Genomic DNA, 22184 nt, shown 5'->3' with positions numbered 1-22184 from the left:
GGAGTTGACCCAAGTTGATGGTGGCCTCCGTGGCCCAAACAAGTAGATGCCTGGTGGGGGCGGTGAGAAGCCAGTCATCTAGGTAAGGAAACACCTGGAATCCTAGACGTCTCAGGTGAGCAGTCACCACTGCCAGACATTTGGTAAACACCCTGGGGGCTGTGGTGAGATCAAAGGGCAGGGCTCGAAATTGGAAATGACTGGCTCCTAGCCGGAAGCGTAAGTGATTCCTGGAGGCCTTGTTTATCTTGATGTGATAATAGGCGTCCTTGAGATCGATGGAGCACATCCATACACCTTTTCCTAACAAGGGAAAAATGGTTTGAAGAGTGACCATTCGGAACTTGGACTTCCTGACAAAGCGGTTTAAACGGCTGAGATCCCGGATGGGCCTAAAGTCCCCTGTTCTTTTGGGCACCAAAAATAACCTTGAGTAAGTTCCTGATCCGATCTGGTCTGAGGGGACTGGTTGGATGACTCCTTTTTCCAGCAGCTTTGAGACTTCTAACGCTGCTTGGTCCCTTTGACTGGGTGGAACGTCTGGGACTCTCTTGGGTGGCAGAGGGGGTGAGATAAAGGGGATGGTGTAACCTCCGGCAATAATTCGAAGCACCCAACGATCCTGAGTGATGTTTTCCCAGACTTGCAGATGCTTCCAGAAACGACTCCCGACTGGCTCCGGAGAGGCACAGTCGGGCAGTCCCTCAGGGATGTTGGTAGGAGGAACCACGAAAGGATTTGCGGTCTCCTGAGTTGCGGGGGCCTCCCCCACCCCTGGGGCGACGTCTTCCAGAATAATCCCCCCCCCTCTGCCTCTGGAGGGGGGTCACCATGATGGTCGGGATAAGACTTCTGAGACTTCCTGAACCACATCTTTCCTCCCCTCTGCGCCTTGGAATAAGGTCTAGAGGGAAGCGAAAAATGGGCCCCAACAGCAGACAAAGTCTTACCCTCTTGCTCACATCTGGTGAGAGTGTCTTTCACTTTAGGTCCAAAGAGGGATGACCTGTCAAAGGGAGTGTCTGTGAAGGAAGACTTGAAGGCCTCCGCGAAGTGACACAGGCGCATCCAGGCTTGCCTTCTGAGGGCTACGCCTGAGCTAGCTGCCCTACCCGCCCCCTCGGCTGCATAGGATATGAGCCTCATGGACGAGTTAACAATAGAAGACAGGGTAGACAGATGGGCATTAACAGTCTGGTTCACCGCCTCAGGCAAGTTACCCGACAGAGTATCTCCCAACTCCTTGAGGAGATCTCTTTGGAGCCTCGTAAAATGACACAATAATTCAGCGACCGCAAAGTAAAGGTCGCTGAGGACAGGGTACGCTTTCCATACCGATCCATACTCCTAGACTCCTTGTTAGGAGGATGAATGGAAGCAGAAGGCTCTGCAACTTCTTGCCGAGTGGCAGACGCCACCACCATGGCATCTACAGGAACTCCTTTCGTCAAAAATTCTTTCCCAGGAGGCGCAGACAAAAACTTGTTGGGGCGGCTGGGAACCGGTTCCACAGAGTCAGGATGTTCCCACACCCTTCGACAAATAAGGTCCAACAGTTCATCGAAGAGGAGAGACACCCAGGAGGCGGAAGGTCGGGCTCCGAAGGCCTTGAGGAAGACAGACTCCTCCTCAGAGTGGGTCTTGGAGGGCCAGTTGCCTCTCTGTCTCAAAATCTCCAGGATGTCGGAGAAGGAGACCGTCGGAGGACAACTTTGGGGACCCCTCTGCATCATCGAGGTCTGTGTCTGAGGTGACAGACTCATCTGGGGAGTCTATGTGCTTCCTCTTACACAGCTTCTTTCTGGGAGGCTCTTCATGCAAGGACTCTGAAGGGCCCTCAGAAAGCAGGGGACCACGCATGGGGGTATCTTCAGGCCTTGGAGCCCCGCTGCCTGCAGATAGGGGGGCATCAGAGGCTCTAATTGCAGTGTCCGGGAAAAGAGTGGTTGACTCGAGTGATGTCACCAAAGACCTGGCCAGTGTGCTCCTCATGGCCTCGAAGGCGGGTCCACCCGAATCCGAGACCACGATCGGAACAGGGGCTCCCCTGGCCGAAGCACCGAGAGGGAGACTCGGAGCCGAAGTCTGGAGCCCCGATGTATCCCCCTTGGGTCCAACCGACGAAACCAGAGTGCCGAAACCATCAGATGGGACCGAAAGGGTTGGAGATGAAGTCGGAGCCGAAAAACTCAAAGGTGGTTTTGGAGCCGACCCAAGGGCGTCACTCAACTCAGAACACTCCGGCTCCGATGACAAAGAGGTGGTCGGAGGAGGAATTATCGGAACCGACACAAGGACAGGCTCCGGAGCCGACTGGGCTGGAGCCGAGAATAATTTCGTTAACACTGGTGACTGGAGGAGCCTCTGCACCACCCTATCCAAATCCGAATCAGACAACCTGGAGGACTTGGAGGACACAGAAGGGGATCGAGAAGTCTTCTCTAAGGGATCCAATGCGAAGCTAGGAGAATAGCTCCAAATCGGTTCCAAAACAATTGGAGCCGAGGTCAGCTCCAACACAACAGAAACCTCCTTTGGTTCCGAAGGCAGTGGAACCGAGGAATCCGTCTTCGGTACAGACAGCATCTCCTGCAGCTCCGAGACCAATGGAGCCGAGGACGGTGAAACAGTCTTAGCTCTTTTCTCCGATGGCTCAGACGAACTGGTCGGAGCCGGAGATCTCTTTTTTGTTTTAGATTTCCCACTAGGGGAAAAAGAAGCCAAAGCTTCTTCCAAGGCAGGTTTTAACAGGCCCTTGAGAATCAACTTATTTTTTCTCTCTTGCAAGACCCTGGAACTGAACGAATGACACACTGCAGGACTCTTGCAAGTGTATAGCGCCCAAACAGTATACACAGATGGCATGGCCATCAGTCAAAGACATCTTATACGAACATTAGGCATACATTTTGAACCCAGAAGGTCTATGTTCCTTCTGATCTTTGCCTGACATTGTTAAGCGACAGAAAAAAAATGACACCAACATGAAGGGAGGAGAAGGGATTCTAAGTCAAACGCCCCTAAAGAAAAACACCAAGGAGACACACCAACACAGGGCTAAGGCCCTCTAACTTAAACGGGCCTAGCCTGCCAAACACAAATATACCACAACTACAATTTCACAAAAGCACCCAGACACAAAACGTAGCTATTAAAATAGCTTTTGGTTCAAAAAATTCCACAGAAAACTAATTAAAGTTCAATAAAGTTCAATAAAGTACTTAGCCACAGCCAAGCTCGAGACCACATCTTCACTCTACGAGTGGTAAACAAGATCTGGGGGTTTGGGCGTGGTGCATCCTGGGATACAGGCTTAGCCCAGCCAATTAAGAGACTTTGTGCTAGTTATAGCGGCCAAGTCGGAGCCGGGCGTCAGTAAGGAATGTAGGCGAGATAGGACCACATTACATCAAAAGGATTAGGGGGGACGTTTTAGGATAGTGTTGTGGGAAGAAGTAGCATTGCTGGCTGTGAGCATTTACTGATTTTTTTCAGAAATCAAGAAGAAGATCCAGCTGCTGATGTCAGTTAACTCTGAGAAGTAGTCCTCTTCAGAAAGGTACAAGTGCGGTGTTTGCTTCTAGAAATTATGGTGTAGCCTAACCTGAAAAAATAGGACAGTGCTTATTAGCTTTAATTTATTGGTGGCTGCACACACTCTTTTGTTCTACAGAGACAGTGTGTCTTTTTTTCATGAAATCAGTTTATGGAGGGTAATCTTTGTATTTCTGCAAGAGGATATTGATTTTTAAATGCAGTGTAAAATAGCATCGGAATACTGAGATGCTACTGAACAGTAGTTTGGCAGGATGCGCTTGATAAGCAGATCTTGCATTGTTTTATATAACAACATTTTGTCATGCTGAGCATGCTGATCTCTAGTCTGCATTTTTTTCTTAAAATGACTATTTAATTTAGGAGATGAATTATGAGACTAGCAATTAGGTAGGCTTCTTAGCTGTTTTGCATGGATGGATTAGACAGAGAAGAAAAACGACATCTTTTGAGATGTAGGTATCATTTTATGTTAAAAGGGAGTGTCCTTTTGCAAAGAGCCTCTAAACCGCCAACCCCCGGCTTAGTCACATTCCATGAACTGTGTGTGTGTCTGTGTGTGTGTAGGGCAATTCTTCTGAATCTTGTTCTCTGTCTCCTCTACCAGCATTCTCTTATTCCTTCCTAGGTAATAACATTTTAATAAGGCTTTTAATAATGTTTTACCTTCTCTCATTTGTCATCTTTTAGAATAATTTGAATCTTTTAATATAAATATAATCTATGCAGGAGGTAATGCTTCTTTTTAATATGTTCCAATCCTGTTGGCTAGGAGAAATGAAAAATTAATTTATTTATTTACGGTATGGTAACTAAGTAGGAGGAAGATTAGACCAAAGAAGTTTTTCAGCTGAGAACTGTGCTTGGAGGCAATAAACATTATAAGCCAGCTGAAGTTATACACTTCAAATATGATAGAGTGTTAAGTTTACATAGTTACAGAATGCTAGAAAGTTTATATATACTTATTATATAGTTTTTATAAAGCTGAGCAGAGTGTTCTTATACATTTTTACTTTAGGTTTTATCAGTTTACATGAGGTGCAATGCATTTTGGCTACATAAAATTGCTTATTAATTGTTCAATATTGAATTTCCTTGAATAAATGACTCAAAGTGATTAAAAAAGAGATTTACAGACAGGCCTACAGACTAAGAACAGAGCAAAAGAGTAGGAACTTGGAAGAGTTAACTGGTAAAGAAAAATAGCTGAGACACTATACGCATTTTTATAATGTTTAGCCTTTTAAAAAGTTTATCCATTATCCCTAAAATATTTATAACAGGAAATGAACCATTAGTAGTGCATGAATGTTTCTGCTAATATTACTATGGAATGAAGAGCTCAGAAAAGGACTTTTTAAACTTGCTAAGAGTATCTTGATACCTTGTTTCAGCTGTAGTTTGTTCCAGGGAGCTGGGACTCTTCATGAGAAGGCTCTTTCACCATTAACCTTTTTTAAAATAGGGGATGACTGAATAATATTAAGTTTTCCTGGAAATTCCTTAGGGAATAGGCCAAGTCTATTTTCATTGTGAGACAGTATTGCTTTGTTTATCAGATGTCTGTTGGTGTTTGTGCACTGACGTGCTGCAAAATGTAAAAATAAAATCCAAATAATCATTGTAGAACTAAAGCAGTATGCACACATTAGTGTTTATGGTAAATGGGGTGAAATAGCCAGGTAACAGGACACTGGAATGGCTGCAGGGGGAGTGGGGGGACTCTAGTGCCATGTTTTGGCTGTCTGTTCTTCAGTTTGTGTTCGAAAGTTTGTATCCCACAATTCCATTGGAGTGGGTGGGGTTACGTAATTATGTATGCAAATTAGATGTTAATCAGTGTACAGATTTGTACCTATTTTTGACCTGACCGAATAGGTAGTGGAGGCAGCCACCTCCGTAGCAGGAAGGAGACCCTTCATTACTAGTTTTGTCCTATGATCTTTTAGGGCTCGCAGATTAAAGCCCACGCAAATGCTACAGCCCGAAGAAAGATGGGCTACACCTAAGCAAACAACACACAGAGTGTGTCTGCCGGCAGGCGACAATTTATGGCCACACACTGTGTACTTTCTAAATACTTGTTTAGGCTGATCAGCCAGCCTAAAAAAAACAGACAAGGCCTCACACCAACCCACCACACGCTCAAGATACACACAGACAAAGCTGAGGGGAGGGGGGAAACAAAACTATTAAATTTAACTTGAAGATTCAAATCACTACTCAACACCCGGAGCTCAGAGACCACGATGCAAGCGACAGCCGCAGCAAACGAGATCTGAGGGAAGGAAGGTGGTGGTGGGTATTATGGGTAGGGGAGGAGCTTGGAGCAGCTTCCACTTCCTGCCTGTTAATTAAACCCCTCCCCTCTCCAGCAAATTCTACAGAAACCACACCCTCCAACCCTAGCTAACACCACCAACTCCATAACCTTACCTTCTTAGCTACAATTTAGTCTATAACTTACCTACACACACCTATAACAAATTAAAATAACAATGCAACTCCTTCTCTTTACCACTACTACTCTCCTATTCTATTCTGCCATTACCTCATCACTCCTACCTTTCCCACCCTCATACCTGTTTCCCAACCTCCTGCTCCTATATAAATATACATTCTAACTGCTGCATCATCTCATCATCTCTCTAACTTCTCTCCCTCCTGTCTCCACAAGCTAACTATATTCTATACCCCTTCATACTCTCCCAAATACAAAACTAAATTCTACAATCTCCTGTTACCTTCACTCACATGTCATATTATTAACCTACTATGCTCTGGTGACATTCACCCAAATCCAGGCCCCTCTCCCCTCAATCTCACATCACTAAATTCTCCCTGTACCTCCTCATCAACTCACTCTCACAACCTAACCCATCCTCATAGCACGAACACACCCTTACTGAAACAACTATCTACTCCATTAATATACAAAGCCTAACCAACAAAATTACCGAACTTCACTCCTGGACAGCATAAACCACCCCACACATTACCTGAAACATGGCTCAAACCTCATATCAGTAATAAAGAAGTACTCCCATCCGGCTATAACATATATCACCTAGACAGAAGCCCAAAATAGGGAGGTGGAGTAGCCACCCTCTACAAAGATGACCTAAATATCTCACCTGTCACCATCCCTATCCCTGACTTCCACCCTGCTGAACTTATCATCCTAAACTGCCATCTTAACCCACACAAGAAATTTGCTATCGCTGCCATCTGTATCCCCCCCAGGAAACAATATAACCATCCTAAAAACCATCCTATCCTGTTAACCCATAATATACACTATGAAACCCTAATTCTAGGGGATGTCAATATTGACTGGTCCAAACTTACAACTTACCTCACCCCAACTCAGTATCAACCTCCATGGCTTCCATCAATTTGTAACATCCCCCACCCGCTTCTCTAGAGGTTTATCCTCCAGCTCAACCACTGTCTGGATTCTAACTCCCCTTTCCTCTAAAAAAACGCACTACCTTACCTGACTCACTAAGTGACCATCTCCCCACTTAAATCCTTAGGCATTCTACCCACTCATACAAGGCCCACCACTACAGAGATTGTCATAAACTATCTAACTTTAATATCTCCCTATTCAACTCCATATGGTCCATCTTTAGACTTTTCCCAGTTGAAGACACAGTCAACAAATTCTGCAACATTTTCCTACACACATTTAACTCCCTTGATCCCTCCAGGAAAATTAGAATCAAATCAGATTATGCTCCCTGGCTCTCTAAAGATACTAGATTCCTAATGCATAAGAGAGAACACCTGGAAAGCCCGGCATAAAACAAAGGAACCTTACCTATTTAAAAATATAGAGAATTGCAGAATCCAGTCAAGAAACTAACTAATAAGGACAAAAAGTCCTACTATAGCTCTGCTCAACTAGACAAATCCAACCCCCATAAATTCTGGGCTACCCTTAACATATCCTCTTGCCTGGTTGCCCTTCAAATCCCTCTCCTTACCCAAACAAATCACCACAAGAAAAGTACAGTTTTGTACCTACCATAAATGTAGATGTTCGAAGATCCACATTGCTGCAGTCCTAACACTTGGGTAGTCCGCTGTCCCAGTCGGCCCGAATACCAAAGTATAAGGCTGACGTCGGTCAGGGCGCATTAGTCTGACGTCAGGGTACAAATGCGCATGACCGACGTCATATCCTCAGTCTTTTCTTGCCCCAGATGTCAGAAGACCCTAAAAAGATAAGGCCAAAACCAAAAAACACCAAACACTCCTGTACCAAATATATATACAATATATACAATTTACAAAAGTACAACCCCACCCACACAACCACCCCTAAACACAGAGGGGAAGGAGGGAGGGTAAATTGGACTGCAGCAATGTGGATCTTCGAACATCTACATTTATGGTAGGTACAAAACTGTACTATGTTCTTCATCCCACATTGCTGCAGTCCTAACACTTGGGTAGAATCCCAAAGCATAGGTAAGGGAGGCTGGCAAATCATAAAGAAGCTGGAGCTGTCAACATGCCCTGCAAAATAGCCGTGGCAAAACCAGCCCTAGATTTAGAGTAGAGAGGAAGGTGGTAATGCTTAGAGAAAGTATGCACTGAACTCCAAGTAGCTGCCTCCAAAATATCCTTAGCTGCCACCCCCCTTAGAAATGCTGTTGAAGTGGCAGTAGCCCTAGTGGAATGAGGCCTGATCCCAGCTGGAATCTCCTTGCCATGATGGGAATAACAAAATGCAATGCAAAACCCAATCCACTTAGAAATAGTTTGTTTTGACACAGGCTTGCCCTGAGAACTCAAAGCAAAAGAAACAAACAACTGCTGAGACTGCCTAAAATCCTTAGTCCTGCTTAAATAATAACACAACTGCCTGTGTACATCTAAAGTGTGCAAAATCTTTTCCCCCTTATTTTGGGGATCTGCATAAAAAGTGGGCAAATGAATAGTTTGGTTTAAAGCCACACTAGAGACCACCTTAGGCATAAAGGAAGGATTAGTACGTAATGATACCCTATCCTTATGGAAAATCAAAAAAGGCTCAACCGCCATAAGGGCCTGCAATTCAGAAACCCTTCTTGCAGAAGTAATGGCTAACAAAAAAGCAGTCTTCCATGACAAGTATTTCAATCCAGCAGTAGCCGCAGGCTCAAAAGGTTGTAGAGTAAGTTTCTCCAACACAAAATTGAGGTCCCAAGCAGGAGTAGGAGCTCTACGTGGGGTCTTATATTCTTTGCCCCTCTAAGAAATTGCTTAAACAAAGGATGAGAAAACAATGGTGGGTCACAATCATAGTGAGCTGAAATTGCTGCAGCATGAATCTTAATGGAAGAGAAAGACAAACCTTTGTCCAATAACTCAGTAAGATATTGAAGAGCCACACTCAAATTTGGCTCAGAAACATCCAAATCCTTTGCTGCACACCAAAATAAAAATCTCTTCCATTTCCCTGCGTACACTTTCCTTGTACTAGGTCTTCTGGCTTCCATAATCACATTCAGAACTTGAGGAAGCTGAGACCTGCTATGGTTCAAAACAGAATATGCCAGGCTGTTAGATGAAGAGAGTGAAGCTTGACATTGAGTAGATGCCCGTCCTTCTGAGACAATAGGTGTGGAATCAAAGGTAAGGGCCATGGAGGCTTCCTTACCAGACTCCTCAGCAACGGGTACCAGTGCTGCAGAGGCCAATCTGGAGCTATTAAAATCATCCTTGGCTTGTCCTGTCTGACCTTTAGGAGTACCTTTGGGAGGAGAGGCAGAGGTGGAAAGGCATACACATGAAGATTTTCCCAACTGAAAGAAAGAGCATCCACTTTCCAGGCTGTGTGATGAAACCTTTTCGTGCAAAACTTTGGCAGCTGGTGGTTTAGTGGAGAAGCGAACAGATCTATGTCTGGAGTTCCCAGGACACTGTCAATGTCTGAAATACATGAAGATCCAGTTTCCACTCGTGGGGATCCATGATTTGCCTGCTTAACACATCTGCTAAGGAGTTCTGTGCTCCTGGCAGAAACCTTGCTTGAAGATTCAGTTGCAAGCTTAACGCAGTCTCCCACAAAATCATTGCTTGCCTGCATAGAGGATAAGAATGTGTTCCCCTTGTTTGTTGATGTACCACATGACAGTTGTGTTGTCTGTTAGAATCAACACCTGCCCTGGAAGAAGTAAATCCTTGAAAGCCAGTAATGCAAACTGGACTGCTAACATCTCCTTCATGTTGATATGTAGATGCTGCAGTCTGGCAGGCCACTTGTCTTGTATCCACTTTCCATTCAGATGAGCTCCCCAAGCTGTGTCTGAGGCATCTGTCGTTAGAATCTGACTCGCCTCTGGCCGGGTCACAGAGAGTCCCTTGTTTAGGTGACATTCCTGAGCCCACCACAAAAATTCCTTTTGAATGCAAGGTATTTGAATGACAGTGTCCAAATCCTGGCAGTGCTGTGTCCATACATTTTTGAGATACCATTGTAGCTTCCTCATATGCAGTTTGGCATTGGGAAGTACCAGAATACAAGATGCCATGGACCCTAAGGCTTGATGGACTGTCCTTGCAGTCAGCCCGGACTGATGAGATAGTTGATGGAAGTAAAGAGAAAGATTCTTTTGTTTGTCCGGGGTTAAAAGGGCCATCTGGGATGCTGTATTCAGTCTCACGCCCAGAAAGCACATGTCTTGAGAGGGTACTAGACTGGACTTTATTTCGTTCACAGAATACCCTAGGCATCTTAGCACTGCTATCACATATTCCAAATGCTGAAGAAGCACGTCCTTTCCTTGAGCCAGAAGCAGGCAGTCGTCCAAATAAGGATAGATTTGTATTCCTTTTAGCCTGAAGAAAGCTATCACTGGAGCCAGAACCTTTGTGAATACTTTGGGCGCAGTAGATAAGCCAAAGGGCAATGCAGAGAACTGATAATGAGAATTCCCAGCTCGACAACGCAGATACTTCCTGCAAATTAGTCTGATAGGAACATGAAGGTAAGCTTCCTTGAGATCCAAAGTTACCATCCAGTGATCTTTGCCCAGCATAGGTAAAAGCTGTTGTAACGTCAACATTTTGAACTTGGGAATGTCCAGATAAGTGTTGAGGATAGACAGATCCAAAATTGGTCTCCACGTGTTCCCCTTTTTGGTACTAGGAACAGGCGAGAATAAAATCCTAGGCCCCTTTCTGGCACAGGAACCGGCTGAATGGCCCCTATTTGGAGCAACAGAGAAATTTGCCTGTGAGCCTCTTTCCTTTGTTGAGGAGGAATGTCTGGCATGCCTTTGAAAGGAGGCAAGGTATGGAAATAAAACCTGTAACCGTGGTGAATGATATCCAATACCCATCTGTCTTGGGTAATTAAACTCCAGTTTTCTTTGAAGAGTGCCAACCTTCCTCCCAAAGGTGCTGCCAGATGAGAAGATTCTGGCAGCTGAAAAGGCAGGTCATTGGGTCTGTTTACGAAAGGACTGACCCCTGCCCTCACCAGAAGACTGAGCAGGTGAACTCCCTGTTCTAGGCCTAAAAGAACCTTGAGCTCTGCCCCTACCACGTCTAGACCTACCCCTAGACTGGGAATCATAAGCAGGATATGTCCACCCCTTGGTAGGCCAATTTCTACTAAACTTGGAGGCTGAACCTGCAAAAAATCTTTAACAGTCTGCATAGACTTAGCCTTGTCTTCCATTTTCTTTAGAACTGCTTCCACAGGCGAACCAAACAACACATCAGATTGTAAAGGAGCATCTAAAATCCTTGTCTTCACATGCTCAGCTAAATTCTGATCCCTCAGCCAGGCGTGCCTGCGAAGAACCGAACCAGTGGCGGCCACCCTCGAAGAGGCCTGCACAGCATCAAAACCACATTGCAAAGAATGCTTACCCACCTGTTCAGAAACATGAACTAAATCCTGCAACTCTTTACACTCAATACCTTCCGCCAAAGCATCTACCTTAGACTTTAATTGTGAAAGGAGATAATTTTGATATTTCAACATGTGAAACTGGCAATTCAAAGCTCTCATGGCCAAAGTGGAAGAAGTATACACTTTCTTTCCCCATCTATCCAAAGCCCTTGCCTCTTTATCCGGAGGAACAGGATTTTTAACAACAGAAGCCTTAACACCTTTAGGCCCCTGTGAAACAGTTTCTGGGTCTGCCCTAGGACTCTTAAAAGATACTTATGAGCTTCAGGCACCCTATAATATCTATCCGGTTTAACTGGAGCAGGAGGCAAAGAATCAGGGTTCAGAGAAGCCTCTGCAAAAACATCCTCCACCACATCTAGAACAGGAGGTATAGCTAAAGGCCTATGCTGGGGTAGAAACAAAAATTCCCTAAGCCTTTTCCTGGAATCAGAGAAATCCTGACCTTCCCATTTAAAATGCTCCCTCATGGAATGAAGAGTCTCTGAAAATGAAAAATCCTCAGGAGGAGAAGCAGAAGGAGTAGAATCATCCACATCAGAATCAGAGTAAGGGGAATACTCCTGCAAGTCTTCAGCCGAAGACTCAGAAGCATCCGAACACTGCTCAAAACTCCTAAGCTCAGGTTCCACCCTAGCCTCTTATCAGGAGGGGGCATAGAACCTCTAATCATTGTAATCAAATCTTCTGCCATCTTAAGCATATGCTTCTTAGGTACAGACCCTGAAGAACTAGGGGTAACACCTGAAACCAAACCTGGCCTGCCCCTGGGAGAAGCCTTGGAAACAGCAGGGGAGGGCCTAACCACCTTAGGAAGGGAGGGAAGAACAGCTACCTGAGAAGCCCCTTCCGCCTGGCCTACCTCCTGAGAGGTCACATCTTGTAGTAATAAAGTCTCTCCCTGGGATTCCAAAGAAATTTCTGGCTGAACCTCTGGCTCCACCGAGCCCTCTAAAGAACCGGCGTCCGACGGACGGTTCTTCCAGCCTAGGCTTTGCTGTTTTGTCCTTGCGCTTTTTGGAAGCGGCGCCGGAGCATCCGGCGGCATTTTATAATTACACCGCTTCCCAAAACTAACCTGGCACAATCTAATCTTCTCTTTATCGTGCGTTTGTTAAATCTAGCACAAGAGCGACAGCCAACAACGTCGTGCTCAGGCCCTAAGCAAGGTATACACAAGGTATGGTAATCCCTATGAGGTATCTGTTTCCCACAAGAAATACAGTTATTCACTTTTTCTGACATCCGGTAAAATACTGAGGCAAGAAAAAACAAAATATTCTAGCGGGCTACTTAGCCAACTTGGATTCGGTCTGAAACTCCGACTTCGGAAAATCTCAGAACGCCAACCTGCACTTGCAAAACTGCTTCTGCATCGGACCATGCGGCAAAAAAGACTAAGGATATGACGTCGGTCATGCGCATTTGTACCCTGACGTCCTGACGTCAGACTAATGCGCCCTGACCGACGTCAGCCTTATACTTTGGTATTCGGGCCGACTGGGACAGCGGACTACCCAAGTGTTAGGACTGCAGCAATGTGGGATGAAGAACATCCACTACTCTCCTTAACAAGCACTTTATTGAAACAGTCCAGAACCTCACTCACGCCAACTCAAACAAACTACTCCACCAGCCCCACCTGGCCATCTTAATAAAAATCTCTTCTCCTTTTAACCTGTCTCCACCTCCTACATTAAATCCCTTTTTTGAAACAAACCCTGCTCACCCTCCTCAGATAATCTCCCCCATCTTTCCTCAAACTTGCTGCTGACTCTACAGCCTATCCTGCATCAATTCTCATCAATAGATCCATCCAGGAAGGTACAGTTCCATCAATTTGGAAATCTTTCTTTACTATCCCCCTCCATAAAGGTGGTAATTCTACTGACCCATCTAACTATCGTCCTATTGCCATCCTATCACCCCTCTCTAATACACTAGAAAAACGTATTCACTCACAACTTCTCAAATACCTCCTACAGCAAAACCTTCTCACTCCCACACAACATGGTTTCCGCACCAACCATAGTACATCTACTGCCCTTCTATCTTTCACACACACCATAGCAGAGACTCGTGGCAACAATCTACTCGTATCCTGTCTCTTCCTTGACCTTTCAAAAGCCTTTGACAGTATCTCACTTCATCCTCCTAACCAAACTTGCAAACCTTAATCTGCTACCTCCCATCTCTGGTTCTCCAGCTACCTCTCTTGTAGACAGCAATCTGTCAGATGGCTATCTTCCTACTCTCCCTATATTTCAGTCCCTACTGGAGTCCCTCAGGGCTCCATCTTGGATCCCCAACTATTTAATATTTTCACAAATGAGCTCTACGCATCTTTCAAAAACTCTTCCCTCATCCAATATGCAGACGACTCAACACTTATCTCCAACTCAAACATCTCAGAATTACATTGCTTCACTCAACACACCTTTCCTACCACCGAAAAATGGTGGTCAGATAATCAACTCATCCTCAACCCCAAAAAGACTAAGCTCTTGCTTTTTCTCCCCCACTCTCTTTCCCACCATAAATCCATTTTTACTATCACTTCCTCCAACAACACAATCATTCATCCTGAACCTCAAACTAAACTCTTAGGTGTCATAATAGATGATTATCTCAAAAAAAATTAGAAACCAGGATTGCTGTATCGTAATATAAAATGTCCAACTCCAAATGCTAGACTCTCCCTACTTCAGGCATTCCTCCTACCCTCACTTCTCTATGCAGCCCCAGTACTAACCTATATCCAGCACACTACCTTGACTAAACTCCAACAAACATATCATAAAATTGCTAGATTCATTACCAACTCTCACTACACCTCACATCACTACCTTGCCCTAAACTCCCTGCAATGGCTTGAATTCCCACAGCTACTGTTAATATCACAATTCCACATTGTACACTCTACTATATAAACCATCTTCCTGTCCAGCTCTCTCTACCCTTGCATCCCCATCTCAGTCCCTGTGCACTTCAAACCAGCAACTACTAGCACCAAAGAAAAATGTGGGCAAATTACTATACAAATGCTCAGCTGCCCAGTCCTGGAACAAACTACCTTTGGACCTATGTGCCATTATTAACCCATTTCACTTTAAAAATGAACTTAAACCGCATCGGCTCAACTCCAAAACTTGTCCCTGCCATAACCTCCCCTAACCCCCACTTTCAAAGTTTATAACTCCCATCCATTCCACCTAGACTGCTAAAAACAGCCTACCAAATCTCTCAAAGTATAACACAAATACACTTTCTAAATATTTTTACATATACAAAGCCTTATGCTGGTGTACTATCCTACTCTTAATCCCTTCTCTACTCTTCCTATTGTATATATATCTTACCCTTCTTTTTGTTTTATCTTTACATATTGCTAGCAGAATTCTAGATGTACCTGGACCTTGCTTTACCATTACTACACAACTTTCTCATATTGTAGACTAAATGGGAATTGTTTTTTCTGCAAAATGTTAAATGAATGTAACCAACTGTAAATTGTTTTTCTCTGTAAAACGTACACTAAATGTAACTAAATTTATCTTGCATTCTCTGTTAACATATATATTAAATATAACTGGAGCTTTTCTCCTTGGGTCTCCACTGAAAATGGGTTTCTAACCCAGTTGGACCAACCCTTTAACAAATGTCAATAAATAAATAAACAAAAAGATGCTTGTGAAGTGGCAGGCTCTGATTCGTATTCCCACAGGTTGAAGATCAAATTAAATAAACTACTTAAGATAGGCACCAGCATCCACAGAGGATATTTTAGATGAGACCAGAGGAAGAGGAACCATATCTGTTGAGGCCAGGAGGAGGCAATGAGAATGACTGAGCACTTCAGCCTGCTTGCCTTCTGAAGAAACTTCGGGATCAGCGGAAGAGGGGGACAGGCATAAAGGAGACCCGGGGACAAACAGTGCACCAGAGGATCTCTCAGGGACTTCCACTGAGGAGGAATCACAGTGAAGAACTCCATATACTTGTTGAAGGGACAGGCAAAAAGGTCACAGCAAGGCTGACTCCAACAGTTGAAGATCATGTTTGCCACGGACTGACTTGAGGGATCACTCGTGCAGAATCAGGATAGATCTGCTGAGTCTGTCCACCACTTTGTTTTCCCCAGAATGTGAGTTGCAACCAGAAGGTGGTCCAAAAGATATCACCCATTCCCACACCCTCATGGCCTCTCTTCACAAATGATATGAACAGGGTTCTTCCTTGTTTGTTGATATACCACACTACAGACATGTTGTCTGTGAGAACTGCAATGGTCCCCAAAGGAAGAGCATCCTTAAAGGCTTGCAAGGTTAGAATTGCTCTCATCGAGGATATGGATAAGCATTCTGGTCTCCAGAGTGGGCCACGTGCCTTGCACCATCTTTACCTTGTAATGCCCACCCCACCCCAACTGGGAAGAGTCCGTGGTCACTGTGGCTACTGGAGGGGGAATAGAGAAAGGTCTGCTTAAAAAGGTCATCTGACTGAATCCAACAAATATGACATTTGCATTTGGTGTCAGTCTGATGGGAATAGGTAGAGGTTGGTAAAGTATAGACCACTGAGGATTCATATAAAGAACCCTGCCAGAGGAACTAACATGATTGCTGCTGACATTGACCCAAGCGTTTGTAAGACTAGATGTGCAGGAGAGGGAGGGTAGGATAACAGCTCTCGGATTTGATTCCCAAATGCTGTAATTCAGTGAAGGAGGAGAGAAGCTATTTGATTCCGCATGTTTAACTGTGTTCCTACGAATTTCAGGTTCTGCACAGGAATCAGACTGGACTTGTACAAGTTTATGGTGATGCCCAGGGAGTGAGAGATTTGAATCCGATAATCTATGGCTTGGAAAAGTTGATGCCTCGTGGGGAGCAGCCAACCATCTAAGTATGGAAACACCTGGAATCCAATGAATCTCGTGAGCTGCTATGACTACCATGCATATGGTGAACACCCAGAGAGCTGTGGTGAGCCCAAAAAGCACTGCTCTGAACTGAAAGAGATTGGCTCCCAGCCAAAAGCGCAAGTATCTCCTGGAGTGCCTGTCTAAGATGGTACACATCTTTGCACTATTGAGCACATCCAATCGTCTTTGCACAATTGGGGGAGACCAGACTGAACCGTAACCATTTGGAACCTCAACTTCTTTCAATAAAGATTTGAACTACTTAGACCCAGTACAGGTCTTGGGTCCCCTGCCTTTTTTGGGACCAAAAAGAAGTGGGAGTAAGTTCCAAATCCTCTTTGTTCAATCAGGACCTCTTGGATGACTTTTTAGCAGCAATTTTTGAATTTCTTGGGCTGCCTGTGTGGCACATTGGAGAGCTTCTTGCTGTTGTTTGAAGGAGAAAGGAAGAAGGGAATGCAGTAGCCTCTGGATATTACATTTAGCACCCATGAATTGCTTGTAAAGTGTGTCCAAACTTCTAGATGCAGAGAACGTCAACCCCTGACTGCTTCCAGAGATGGTCAGTCGGGCAGCACTTCTGGACCACTTATGGGGCTTGTCAGGGAACATGCCTCTGGTTCTGCAGACTTTCTCTAAATCTAGGGAGACTTCGACCACCGAAATCTCCTACTCTACCTCTGGAGGATGCCTGCCCACGCGGGTCCTGGAAAGGTCCTTTGAATTTACGGAACCACATTTTCTTGCCTCTGCGCTGGTTCCTCGAAAAAAGACCCCTGAGGCATAGAAAATTTGATTCCCATGGCAGAAAGGGTCTTCGCGTCCTTTTTGCTGCAGATGAATGTATCTCTACAAAAAGGCCCAAACAGTGATGAGCTATCAAAAGGGGCATTATTTATTTATTTCAGTTTGATTACCGGGGAGGTCCACTGGGCTTGGGGGCCCGTTTTCAGTGGAGGCCCTGGGAGAAAAGCTCCACAGGAAACAACAATTTTAATTACATGAAAAATTCAAACACAGTTTGCAATTACAAGTAACAGGTTGCTACAAATAGCAAAAAATACTAACAATTTCTATTATGTTCAGGAGGAAATAAAACACAGGCATATAGTATAAAAACAAGACTTTACTGTTTAGTTACCTGTGCAATCAATATTTTAAAAGAGGTTAGGAAGGTGAAGAGGTTAGCCTGGAGAGAAGGGGGAAGATAACTTGAGAGGTGTGGGCTGAAGAGTGCAGTTGCACATCCTATTTAGATGGAGGTAAGAATGAAGTTGGATTTTGAAGTTGTTTAGGTTGTTGCAGGTTCTTAGTGAGGTGGGCAGGGCATTCCATTTTTTAGCTAGGGTAAAGGATAAGAGAAGCTGACCTGCTAGGCGCTTGGGTTTTTGTACTGTGATCAGGTTTTGGTGAGAAGATCTAAGGGAGGTATAAGGTTGTAGAATATTGGAAAGAGCAGGGCAGTTAGTAGGATGGAACAATAATTTGTGGGCTGTGGTGATTTGGAGAAAGTCAAGTTGACTGGGGAGTTCAAGCCAGTTTAGAGTGTGAAGGGAGGTGCAGTGATGAGAGGAGGATTTGGCATTTGTGGCAAATTTGGAGATTTTGTTGTAACATTGTTCCAATTTGGAGGTAAGTGTGGATGATAAATTAGTGAGCAGAGGAGTGCCACATAGTAGAGAGGGAAGGAGGTAGGTAGAGGCAAGGGTTAGCCTGGTGGGAGAGAGAAAGTGGATGTTTCTATACAGCAAGCCAAGTTTTGTGTGCGTTTTTTTTTTATGTTTAGCTGGATATGAGTATTACATTTTAGTTGGTCATCAATTGTAACAGCAAAAAGTTTGGTGGAGGTTAAGATCTCGATAGTGGAGTTGTTAAGGCTGGTAATTTGAAATGAGATTTTATCAAGAGATGAGGATTTAGAGGGGGAGAAAAGGAGCATCTTAGTTTTGTTTGCATTTAGGGAGAGGTGATTTTGGAGCATCCAGTTTTCAGTGGTTGAAAAGGCACTTTGTGTTAGTGCTTGGAGCTCTGTTAGGTTACAGGCGCAGCAGATCAAAGTGGAATAGTCAGTGTATTGCACAATTGTGCTGTTGGGAATGGCTTTGTGGAAGTTGTTAATAAAGATATTGAATAATAACGGGCCAAGTATGGAACCTTGAGGTACTCCAGTAGGGGTAGGAAAAAAAGTAGAGGTGGCTTGGCCCCATTTCACAGCTTGGGACCTGTTTGAATGGTAGCTAGAGAACCAGGAAAGAGTTTTTTGGCTAAGGTTGAGATTAGAGAGATGGTTTAGAAGGTGGGTGTGGGAGAGATGGTGTCAAAATCTTTGGACAAGTCTAGTAGAACGGAGGATACTATGTTACCGGAGTCACATGCAGAATTGACAGAATGCAAGAAGGAGAGAAGGACGGTGTTAGTACTGTGTCCTGGGCGGAAGCCATGTTGGGTAGGAGATAGTAGTTGGTGTTTGGTAAGGAATGGCAAGAGCTGCAGGTGGATGCATTTTTCAAGGATTTTGGATATAGGGAAGAGGATGGCTATGGGGCAGAAATTGGAGACATTACAATTTTTGCCACCTTTATGGAGAGGAAGAATGAAAGCAGAACGCCATAGTTTAGGTACATAGGATTCGAGTAAAGACCTTTTAATTAGGATGCTGATAGGTAGAGCAATGGCGTCAGAAGCTATTTTTAGGAAGGAGGATGGAATGCCGTCAGGGGCATTGGAGCAAGGCTTTAGTTTATGCAGCAGTTTCTTTATTAGTTCGGTGGATACAGGTTTGAGTTCGAAAGAGGGGGGAGAAGGGAAGGGAAGACTGTCAGGTAGGGGAGGAGGGTTATTGTTGGTGAAAGTCTTGGTTAGCTCAGAGATGGAAGAATTGAAGAAGGAATTGAATAGTGAGGCAATTTCTGGGTCAGATTTGCTGGTATCAGGACAGGGGTTATTTTTTGTACCTGGCCTAAGGAGGGAAATAATAGAATTCCAGAACTGTTTGGGATTTCTTGCATGGTTTTCTTGTAGTTTAATGTAGTAAGACTTTTTATCTGTAATGACTAGTTTTTTGGCAAGGTTTCTTAACTGCTTAAACTTAAGGAAGATTTCAGGCGGTTTGTGTTTAAGGTAGGCTTTCCAGGTTTTATCCCTTTGTAGCATAATCTTTTTTGTATCATTGGTGAGCCAAGGGGTGTTTTTTGTTTCAACTCTTTTTCTTCTTATAGGAGCTAGGGAGTTAAGGACAGTTATGAATGTAGAACTGAAATAGTCAACGGCTTCATCTAATGGCAGTGTTTTTAGGGGGTTCCAGTTAGTTAGCTTAAGAGAGTTAGAGAAAGAAGTAGGATTAAAGTTAGTTAGGTTACGAGTTTGAAAGTACTGGTGAAAGTGTGGGGAGGTGGGTGTGGCTCGAATGGAGAAGGCAGGGAGGTGGTCTCCTAATGGGTCAGGAGTGACACCAGATTTTATAACTTTGTTAGGATGAGAAACTAGGATCCAGTCAAGTATGGTGCCAGGGGGATTAGTTTTGTTAGGCCTAGTAATGGAGTTAGTAAGTTGAGTGAAGTTGAATAGGTTGATAGTCATGGCGGGATTAGGGTTACTGATTTTACCCCAGTCAATATTTATATCTCCCAAAAGCAATACTAAAGCACACCTTAAATGGTTTTGCAAAAATCACACAGTCTCATCCAGGCATGTCTCCTTACGGATAAGGCCTGAACCAACAGCCTTTGAGGTACCTTCCGCTGTACAGGAGATTAGCCTCATCAAGGAGTTAGTAACATATGACAGTGGCCAGCTTGGGAGAATGTTTAAGTTCTTCCGCAGGCATGGTCTCAGTGAGAGAGAGGTTAAGAGCTCCTTGATCAGCTCTCTCTGAAGCTGGGTACAATGAGCTAGATAATTTAACTCATTCCCTCCAGTACAGCTCTTTTGAGTGTGTACCTTTAACTACCAGTGGCTGTGGCTTAAGCCTTTAAAAATGAATTTATCTTCTTACAGTTCTAACAAATACTCATTGACAGAGGTCAAATATCAATACAATTTTGTTTGTCATCATGTATGCTTCAAGATAAAATATTCTGACATCTTGTACATAGCATGGTTTTGGAATTAATGCAAATATGAGTAATATTTGATGCCTAGAGGAGCAGTAGGAGGTAACTGCAGAAATGCCAGGAGGAGTCACTTGGCTGTAATGAGTTAACAACCACAGTACAAAAGTGGCTGAGGTGTAAATGCGCTTTCTGAACCTGTCCAATGCTCTAGACTACTTAAGAGGATGGAAACTGGTACTCTCCTCCGCCAGTTCTCTCAGTGGTGGCCACCACCACAATGGCATCAACTACAGGACCCTTATTCTGGTGCTTCCTGTCAGATGGTGGGACCAGAAACCTATCAGAGCATTTAGGAATGGGCTCAATGGTATCCAGTTCCTTCCATGCACGTTGGGAAACCAAATCAATGACATTGTCCGCCGGGGGGTGGGGTCACACAGAATCTAGATGGTCTGCCTTGAAGCTCTCCAAGAACACCAACTCCTCAGAAGGAGGTAGAACAGACTACCCACCTTTCTGCTTCAGGATCTCTAGAATGTGTCCGAATGAGACATCATCAGGTGGTGATCGAGGGGTTCCTTCTCCTTCATCAAAGTCAGTGTCATTGGTTACCAATTCCACTGGAGAGTCTATGTGCTTCCTTTTGCACGTCTTCTTCTGGAGGACCTCCTCCGCTGGGTACTCAGGGAAACCATCAGAAGGCGATCTTTCCTGGGCTGGAAAATCCTGCTGGCCCTGGACAGGATAAGTAGGCTCAAGACCACGACCCAAACAAGATACAAGGATAGGCTGCAGGACATAAGATGACGGTTCTCCACTACAGGAGAATATCCTTTCCACTACCTGGAAAGCTGACAGACCCAGTGAAGTCCCCTCCACCTCTCTCGGAGCAGAGACAGTGAAGGAAAAATGGCTAGGACCCTCACTAGATTCATGGCTTCCAGAGGGAATCGGACCCGAGCTGTTGAAGGCTGAAGCACCCAGGTGAAGGGACAGATCTGTCAAATAAGGAGTCAACTCCATTCCCCCAAACCTGGGGTTCATGTCTTGGTTCAGAGATCCGCTCTGATCTGAAGGAATAAGAACAGGACTCATCAGAGGCATCACTGGATTCGAAGAAGTTTCCCCCTGCACTGAGGCCAGCACTCGGGTGTCCTGAATCCTACAATTCTGATGCCAAGGTTTGGATCGGAGAAGGAGTTGAGCTCACTGATCCGATAGGTGATGGAGCAGACACTACCCTAATCTGGATCTGGACCTTGAGGAACTCCCTCATCATCCTTGTCCATGTCTGCCTCAGTCCAGCTTCTTGAGGATCTGGAAGAGAGTGATGACAGAGGTCTGGAATGCTTTGACTTAAAATCTCCATTCACCTGCCATCTCTCCAAGTTGTAAAAACTGTAACAATAACAATAATACACAAACAACTACGCATCTAAAGAATTTTCCTATGAAGGGAGACAGAGAAACAATAATCAAAGCCATAACACTCCAAAAGTTAACAAGGGAGGAGAAAGGCAAGAAACAACAACTGCAGAAAAAATTTTCACTTTTCTACCCAATACACAAATAGCTGCACAAGTGCACATATTCACGTCAAATCGCTGAAGTGGCAAATAAGATCTGAGGTTATGGGGTTGTGGTAGTGCATTGTGGGTAAAGGGGGGAGCCTGAGAGTTGCATTCAAGTCTGGAAAATGTGACAGAGCTGGATCCGAGACCCAATTATGAGGAAGAAA

The 22184-nt window shown here is 44.5% G+C and overlaps 1 protein-coding gene across 3 annotated transcripts in view; it reads right to left on the bottom strand.

Moving 5' to 3' along the window:
• The window catches only part of TDRKH (tudor and KH domain containing), a 1796665-nt gene that overhangs the window by 1584522 nt on the left and 189959 nt on the right, over positions 1 to 22184 (bottom strand). The window lies entirely within an intron of this gene.

Source organism: Protopterus annectens, chromosome 8.part0 (assembly GCF_019279795.1).
Source record: "Protopterus annectens isolate FY-2018-M chromosome 8.part0, PAN1.0, whole genome shotgun sequence".
Lineage (NCBI taxonomy): Eukaryota > Metazoa > Chordata > Ceratodontiformes > Protopteridae > Protopterus > Protopterus annectens.
Note: the sequence above shows the minus strand (reverse complement) of the source record. Positions and strands in the feature narration are given on the sequence as shown.